At 36.4% G+C, this 7,815-nt stretch overlaps 1 long non-coding RNA gene across 4 annotated transcripts; it reads right to left on the reverse strand.

The window, feature by feature from the left end:
• Positions 1-310: 310 nt before the first annotated feature.
• LOC132294462 (uncharacterized) lies at positions 311-5,340 on the reverse strand. 4 transcript variants are annotated; one of them, XR_009478097.1, is made up of 5 exons: positions 3,356-5,340; positions 2,227-2,289; positions 1,976-2,141; positions 1,225-1,384; positions 311-473 (listed from the first exon to the last, which is right to left on the reverse strand). It is a non-coding gene; the product is annotated as an uncharacterized LOC132294462 (long non-coding RNA). The 4 variants fall into 4 exon arrangements; XR_009478096.1 differs by lacking the exon at positions 1,976-2,141 and having other exon boundaries at positions 3,356-5,326; XR_009478095.1 differs by lacking the exons at positions 1,976-2,141; positions 2,227-2,289 and having other exon boundaries at positions 311-524; positions 3,356-5,177.
• Positions 5,341-7,815: the final 2,475 nt, after the last annotated feature.

The following is a 7,815-nucleotide window of genomic DNA, read 5'->3' on the forward strand; positions in this document are numbered from 1 at the left end:
CAAAAAAAATCCATGCCTCCCTCCCAAGAAAAAGGGAAATATCAATAATTGTAAAAGAACATGAGGATATTATTTTGGTTTTAATTCAGGGGGAAAAAATATTTTGGTGTTCACTATTTTCAACATTTATATCATTGATAATGGAAATGATGAGAAATTTAAACAATGTCTTTTTTTTTTCAAAAATAGTATCTGCAAAAACATCACTTAAATGATGGAAATGCTCCACCAAATGCATTTTTTACACATCATATTCCTTTTTCTTTTCTTTTCTTTTCTTTTCTTTTTTTAATGAGAAAAAAGGAAACACTTTTCAAAAACACTATCCCAAATAGACTTGGTTATTTCACAACTATAATAAATATTATTACAAGACTTTACAAATGCCCAAAAAACTAAGGTCACAAGCAAACGGCTCTTGATGAGAGCTCTAAGTCTTCTTCTAACGCCCCACCAGCAGCCATGCCTTTTTCCTGCAAACCAAGGCCGAATACAATCATTCTGAAGAAAAAGGTTGAACCAGCCTAAATCAATGAAATTAAAACAGAATAAAAATGGTATCAGTTTTTTTATAAAAAAAATTAAAAGAAACATATAAAGAATGGTTTTATACATGCTACATAGATTGTTTGTATCAGCTACCGTGTATGTTTCCTCACGAATTCAATAACACCCTTAGTAACAACCACACAGTAAGGGCTTAATGATATTCCTCTCAACGACAGGTCTATTGGTGCTTTATGGTATGAAGGTATGTCGGAACTTTCCTCAGGGAATTGGAACTACATCATATTTTTAACACCGGAACCTACCTACTTGGTTTGTCTAAAAAGATGCCACCCACAATATCAACTATCAGTCTATCAAGGCCCCCTATGGAGGCTTTAAATAACCAAAATGATGATATATTCATTGAGGTGCATCCCAACTTCATCAACGATAGAACAACTGACCACAAGCATGTCCTATAAGCATGCTCAAGTTAGGCTCAAGTGTTATTGATGAAATTCATTCTGATTCTCAAAGTCCCTTTCATTTCATTTTCTTCCTGTATAAATTTTTTCAAGTATTAAGTTTGGAGTATCACTTCAATTTCTACCAGGTCCTAGAAAAGATGGTGAAAAGTGAAAACGAAAAACAAAATAAAATGCCTCAAATTGGAAAAAAAAGATTGAATGAGAAGGGTTAGGAAGTCTTGCCAAAATAAGGAATAAGAGAACATACCATGGGATCTTTAAAATTTCTTAAGTGGAAAGGCGGGTCAGATATATCATCTCCACTGAGAATTTTTGTTCCACATCACGGTCTGTCCACCGATCCTACAGCCTCTTCATCAACCAGAACTGCATCTATGGTTATTTTGTCCTGTTTTGGCATCAGGAATCTGTGCACAGTGCAAATGAAGTTATGATGGTCCACAAGGGAAGTATCTAAGGACTAAAGATGATAGGGTTCAGTTCCTGTCAATCAGCAATTGCCAGCTTGTCACCAGTCTCTGCTTGCCACAAGAAAGTGAAGAGGGGCACCATGATTGATTCACTACACATATGATGAAAGTTCTATGCTAGCTACCAGCTACCTAACACAAATTCTAATTACTCCATGCCTAGGTCTGGCAGTTTAAGGATAACCCTCCTTTTCCCCTCACATGTTTCACCATACACCCAAGTAAAAGTATTAAGGTCAGTAGTTGAAGACGATGAACATATGCTTACGAGGAAAATTTTAACTCAAGGAAGTGGATTGCCACAAACATCAGTACCAGAGAACAAACAAGAATTTTCACAACATGAGGGTTGTTAGGTGGATCAACTGTGAGTTTATGAAAATAATGCCCCTCCACACTGTTCTGTAGATTCAATGTGACTGGCAACATCCTGGTAATTGCGATTGCAGACTAGCTTAAACTGAAATGAAAAGACTGACTTTTACTTCCATTATAATAATTTGTCATAAATTGGATCCAACTGTATACCTCAAACATGGCTTCTGTAAGTATATTTTCTAATATGGTTCTTAAACCTTGGGCACCAGTGTTCTTAACATTGCTTTCTTTGCAATTAACCTCAGTGCATTATCCGAGAAATGTAAATTGACAAGCCACATTATAGAACATTTTACCACAAAGAAGGCCACTTCATCTGCACGAAATGTTTACTTTCTAAAAAAAGGAAAATAAGAGTACAGTATTGCCTGGCCGGGACATACACTAAATCAAAAGCTTACATTGTTCATGCTGAACATTTTCTTGTACTATTTACCAAGAGCATTTTTGGGCTCCGTGAGGACCTAATAATACCAAAAAATTGTTAACCTTCTTGTGACCAAGTAAAGCAGAGTTCTGTAAAATTAGAAAACTTTCTTTTCCAATTACTAGTCTACTACCATTGCTCAGTGATGCGTAAGCATCACAGTAATTATTATACTTATATGAAGGTCGGTTCAATTAGGCAGCCTTACTCGTGGGATCGACTCATTGGATGACTAAAAAACTTAACATGCATAAAATAAATGTAGCCCAAATGCAAAAAAGACTGAGATGCATGTGCAGCAGTAAAAATGGATATAATAAGAAATGAAACAGAATGTTGGTTGCCTAAAAAACAACATATTCGTAAAGTGGACTTAATCCAATGCAAATGTTGAAATTGACGCTCGGCAAATGGCAAGAGAAGAACAAATATAATAATAAAAAAAATTAACACATTCATGAGACAATAGAAGTAAAACTTGCTCAAAACGGAATGAGAGAACTAGATTAATAAGTTTAGGCCACATTTAGTGAAAACCAGCAGATGAACCAGCGAGAAAGACTAGAGGAGTAGTGTGATCCATATTGAAGGTAATGCTAAGGGAAGGAGAGGACAAAACAACTAACAGGATTGAGATAGTAAGAAAAGATATGATAGCATGAACTACACAATTTTAACTATATAGAATGTAAAGGTGAAAACATATTCATCTAACAACTCCAAATAGTTTGGAAAAGACTTTATTGAATTGACTAGTATCAAGCCAACAAGGCAATGCATTCATGTCCATAATAGTCATCAATTCCCTTTTAATACTGCAGATGCAGGATAAGAACTGCCACCCATCACTATAAAGGAAACCGAGCCTCCCCACCCCCACCAACACACCATCAGGAGGAACTTATATGCATAGAGCAAGAGAGAGAGAGAGAGAGATAAGAAGAGGGAAAGGGACTCCAATAATTTAAAGTCTTATATGCATAGCCGGATCTCACAGTACAGCCACATGTAATGGTGAATTGTAATCTAATTCGGATGGAAGACGTTGCTTTTGCACTACATTCAACAACAAACAAATGTAATTAGAAAGTAACTGATCATACCTGAGCCTGTTGGACCCATCAGTAACACATTGCTCTTCTCTAGCTCAACAAAATCATTATCATCATTTTCAACATCAGCCTTGCAAAATTCAGCACCTGACCTGGTATTGAAATCAACAGTGATAATCACAACCGCGTACATCAATCACTTTGAATACACAATGGACTAAGGAACAAAAAAGAGTGTTATTAGTATGAACCACAAATTTCAAATGTTCAATTAAAAGTCTTTTTCTTGCATTTTTCATACTGTGTATCGTTATCATACCATGCTTCATAAACATGGTTGAACTTACACAGTATTTTTTAGTTAGAAGATATCATGCAAAAATATCACGTTCTTGGAAATGAAATGTGTAACAAGTAATGTACATAAATAAAGAACATAGTAGCAACTATTCGGTACCTCATTTATATTTCTAATAAAAAGGTTTATATTTTATATTGAACACAAAAAACAAAAACAAAACAAATTGTTGCATTGGTTTTGCCATTTTGGTTACTTCTAATAACAACTGCAACTAAATTGAATTGGCTGAAACACTGTTGGGAACTCAATCAATCTTTATGCAAGGCAGCATGATGTATTCTTTTGTAGTGGTTGTAAACTGCCACAAAAAACACCTGCCATGGAAAGCAAATTGTTTCAACCAAAAGTTCTGTAACTCTTAAGTAATGCACAAGTAATTCAATAACAAACTAAACTCCATTTGCACATTTTTTAATGAAAATTCCAGAACCACAAATAAAGACATAAGGAATAATAATCTTGGAATACCCCTGGTTCATTGTAGAAATGCATATCAATAAACAGCATGCAATTCTCTCCATTGCAGAAATGACACAATTTCAATCAAAATCTAGAGTATGATTTAAAAAGATTAAATTAAAATTTGCATTCCTCAAACCCATCAATCCTTGTTCTTGTTAAAAATTCACCACTTATGAAGTTCCTCTTTCCTGCCCAATGACGAACTCATCGAGTCCCTTGCCCTTTGGAGTAGAGAAGTCCTTCCCCGTATTCGACCCACCCAACCATTTCTCTCTCTAGAACAGCCATCACCACTACCACCCGACCCACCACTCCCCGTCCGCACCACATCATCATGCCACCGGTGTCTGCATGTCAGTCCCAATTGGACTCGCCGGGGAAATCCTCCACCGTATCCCTATCCTCAATTTCTCCCTAATCTTGGCTCCTACTTTCCTATTTTCGTCACCATCTGTGCAAACATTTCCATCTTTCTCCTTCCCTTTAACCCTACCAATCTCTACGAAACTCCCCTGCAACGGAACCAACTTGAACGGCCTGAAATAGAAGGCGGTCCTGCAATTAGGTCAGAGATTGAGGGCTTGGTATATACCAGTCTCCACCAGTGATCGACAACGGACGGTTCGAGAAGAGGACGTTCGTTAGCTTGGAACACCGAGGGCAATTCACAACGGCGCGAATGTGATCGTATTCGTCGGAACTTCCATCCCATTTGTGCCTCTCTTGAAACCCTAGAATCGATTGGCGGATGCGAGTTGGAGAAGAGTGTGAGTGGTGGTTTTTCCTTCCAACTGAATGTCGCATACATTTCTTCTTCTTCAATCTTCGAATTTCCAACTGAATATCGCATACATTTCTTCTTCTTCGATCTTCGAATTCAGAATAGGGTATGCCCAAAAAAAAAAAAAAAACAAAACTATTTGCAAGAAACCTTGAACCATAAAAATTCCAAGAAATCTCCTGGACTGTACATTTTTATTGCAATTTGTCCCATCCGACGACATGCGTGCTTGTCACATGACACAAAATATTATATTAAATGACCATAACACCCTTAACACCCTCCTTCCAACTGTTACACCCAAACACCTCCTAATCTCTGTTTCATCTCTGCCTTGTCATTTTGTTCTTTTACCTTTCTTCCCAAAAAGAAATCTGCAAGTCTCTCTCTCTCTCTAAATACATATACCTTTCTACATATAAACCTTTCTTCCCAAAAATCCATATATATATATAGTTCTATATATATATATATATATATATATATATAAAGAAACTGTAACTAAAAATGAAATCAGTCACTCAACCATACATTTGAAAGAAAGTATAACTAAAAATGAAATCATTCACTCAGCCATATATTTGAGGGTTAAATGCAAAAAACCTCCCTAGACTATTAGAGTTTTACAACAAACTCCCTTGAACTATAAAAAAAAAAACCCTAAACTATGATTTTATTGCAATTTACCCCATGACGTCAGCTTCTGATGCCGAAAAATTTAAAAGACCAATTTGCCCTTGTAATACACTACGTCGTTTTATACCCTTCTTACTGTTTTGGTTTTTTTTTTGCCAAAACATTTTAACACGAAGACGAAGTTGTCGAGGAAGAAGACCTGGTCGTACGATCCGGATTAGATGTTGTCCACATCATGTGCTCTGCGCACACCACGTGATCGGCCGGATCGATCCCGTACTCTGCGCACACCACCTCCCAGAACTTGGTTTCGATTTGGAGACGGCGACGGGCTGAAGTGGCGGCAACGGTGATGGATTGAATCGGCCCGTGGAAGAACTGCGGCTGAAGTGGTGGCAGTGTTCGACGATGAAGTCGTTGTCAGCAGCAGCGGCAGGAAATTTGTGGCAGTCGGCCGGGAATCGTCGCCGTCCATGGTGATCCGCGTCTTCTTCTCCGACCATAGCCGCCGCGACAACACCACCGCCGCCTCCACTAGATCCATCTCCTCCTACGACCACAGCCCCCACCGCCGCCACAACACCACCATCACCTCCACACACGACTTTCCCCACTTCCGCAATCACCATCATGAAAAATCAGATTTGGAGAAGGTTGTTGATTCATACAGATCCATCTCCTACTGTTTATATATAATGTGTTGTAGAATCATTTTGCTATAATTGAGACATTGACAAGACAACTTGAAGTTCACATTCTTTTTCTCACTGTAAATTGCAGAATTTGGGCTAAAAAATGAATTTGACGCATCAAAGATTGAATGTTTTGAAATAAATAAAGGGAAACTCTTTTAGCAGTCACGAGAGAAATCAAAGATCTCATCCTCTATGACGCACAGATCTCATCTTCAGCGTCAAGAACTAAAATGATCGGAGGTAGCATCTCTCAGAGACAAGATGTGGTAGTGTGGGTGGTCTTACGACAGTCCATTGGAAACGGTTTGGAAACGGAATGTTGGGAAACAAGCCAAACAGGAGTGAACGTGGGTGTGGCGGAGGACTTGGTCAATGTGAGGAAGGCGACATTGACGCTGGTGAGCTTTAGGATGCACTTTACTGGTCTTCGCAGATGGCAATGGCGATTTGTGAATAAAATTAGGGTTAAAAATGGACAATTTGGGGCTTTCAACTTGGAGTTTTTATTTATTTATTTATTTTCCTAACAGTAATAAGGGTAACTATGTCATTTTGAAATTATTTTATAGGTCACCTGATATTCACGTGCCGGAACAGTGTTACGTGGTGTTTTTAGCAAAAAATTAGATAGTTAAGGAGGTTTATTGGAAAAATAAAAATTCAAGGGATTTTTTGGGAGGGAGAGTAAAATTTAGGAAATTTTTTGTACTTTACCCGATATTTGAATGCTGCTATTAAGCTAAAAAAACCAAAACTAAAAATTTAATTGAATAGACATAGGTCAAAGAGATGTTTGTTCTTGTTCTAGGTCAGAGAGATATTTGTTCTACATATGCAATCCAGTTGGTCAAAGAGCAATGCCACTTTTATATTCATTGAATAGACACAGGTCAAAGAGAGGTTTGTTCTTGTTCATTATGGAATTTGATTAGCCCACGTGTAAAAAATTATTAATAACTCTTCTTTATCAATCCAGACGCTGTTTATCATAAGCTATAATGTTTCAACGTAAAATTTTTTTGGTAGAATTTTTTTTTATATTTTTGTAAAATGGTTTTTTTTTTTTTTTTTTTTTTTTTTTTTTTTTTTTTTTTGGTAAAAGAATTTGAGATCTTTTTAATATTTAATAAAGAGTTAAGTCGAGATTAAAGTAAAATTCATCGGAGGGCCGTGTAAAAAAATATATTGAAAATTAATGAATAAATTATTTTTATTGAGTTTAAAAAAAAAATTCATAAATATTTTACGATAAGAACTATCGGTACGACTAACCAGTAGATATTCAGTAGATGTTTAAGTTTCAATTTGACGCAATGGATACGCAAGCGTTTATCAGTGACGCTATATAAATAAGAAAAAACAAATAAACAAACAAACAAAGCATTAACACAAGGCACATGGGCTAAAATTGAAAAGAAAGAAGAATCAAAGAGTGTACATGTTTCTTTGTAGCATGGATATAAATATGACACACACACACACATGTATATATATGACTTTTTAATGGACAATAAAACGTTTCTTGTCAATAGAAGAGAAAGAAAAAAAAAATTTCATTAAGAAACAAAAATATTAC

This window comes from Cornus florida, unplaced genomic scaffold (assembly GCF_030987335.1).
Source record: "Cornus florida cultivar Cherokee Brave unplaced genomic scaffold, ASM3098733v1 CherokeeBrave_3.0.0_Hap2_Chr02, whole genome shotgun sequence".
In the NCBI taxonomy this organism is placed as follows: Eukaryota; Viridiplantae; Streptophyta; class Magnoliopsida; order Cornales; family Cornaceae; genus Cornus; species Cornus florida.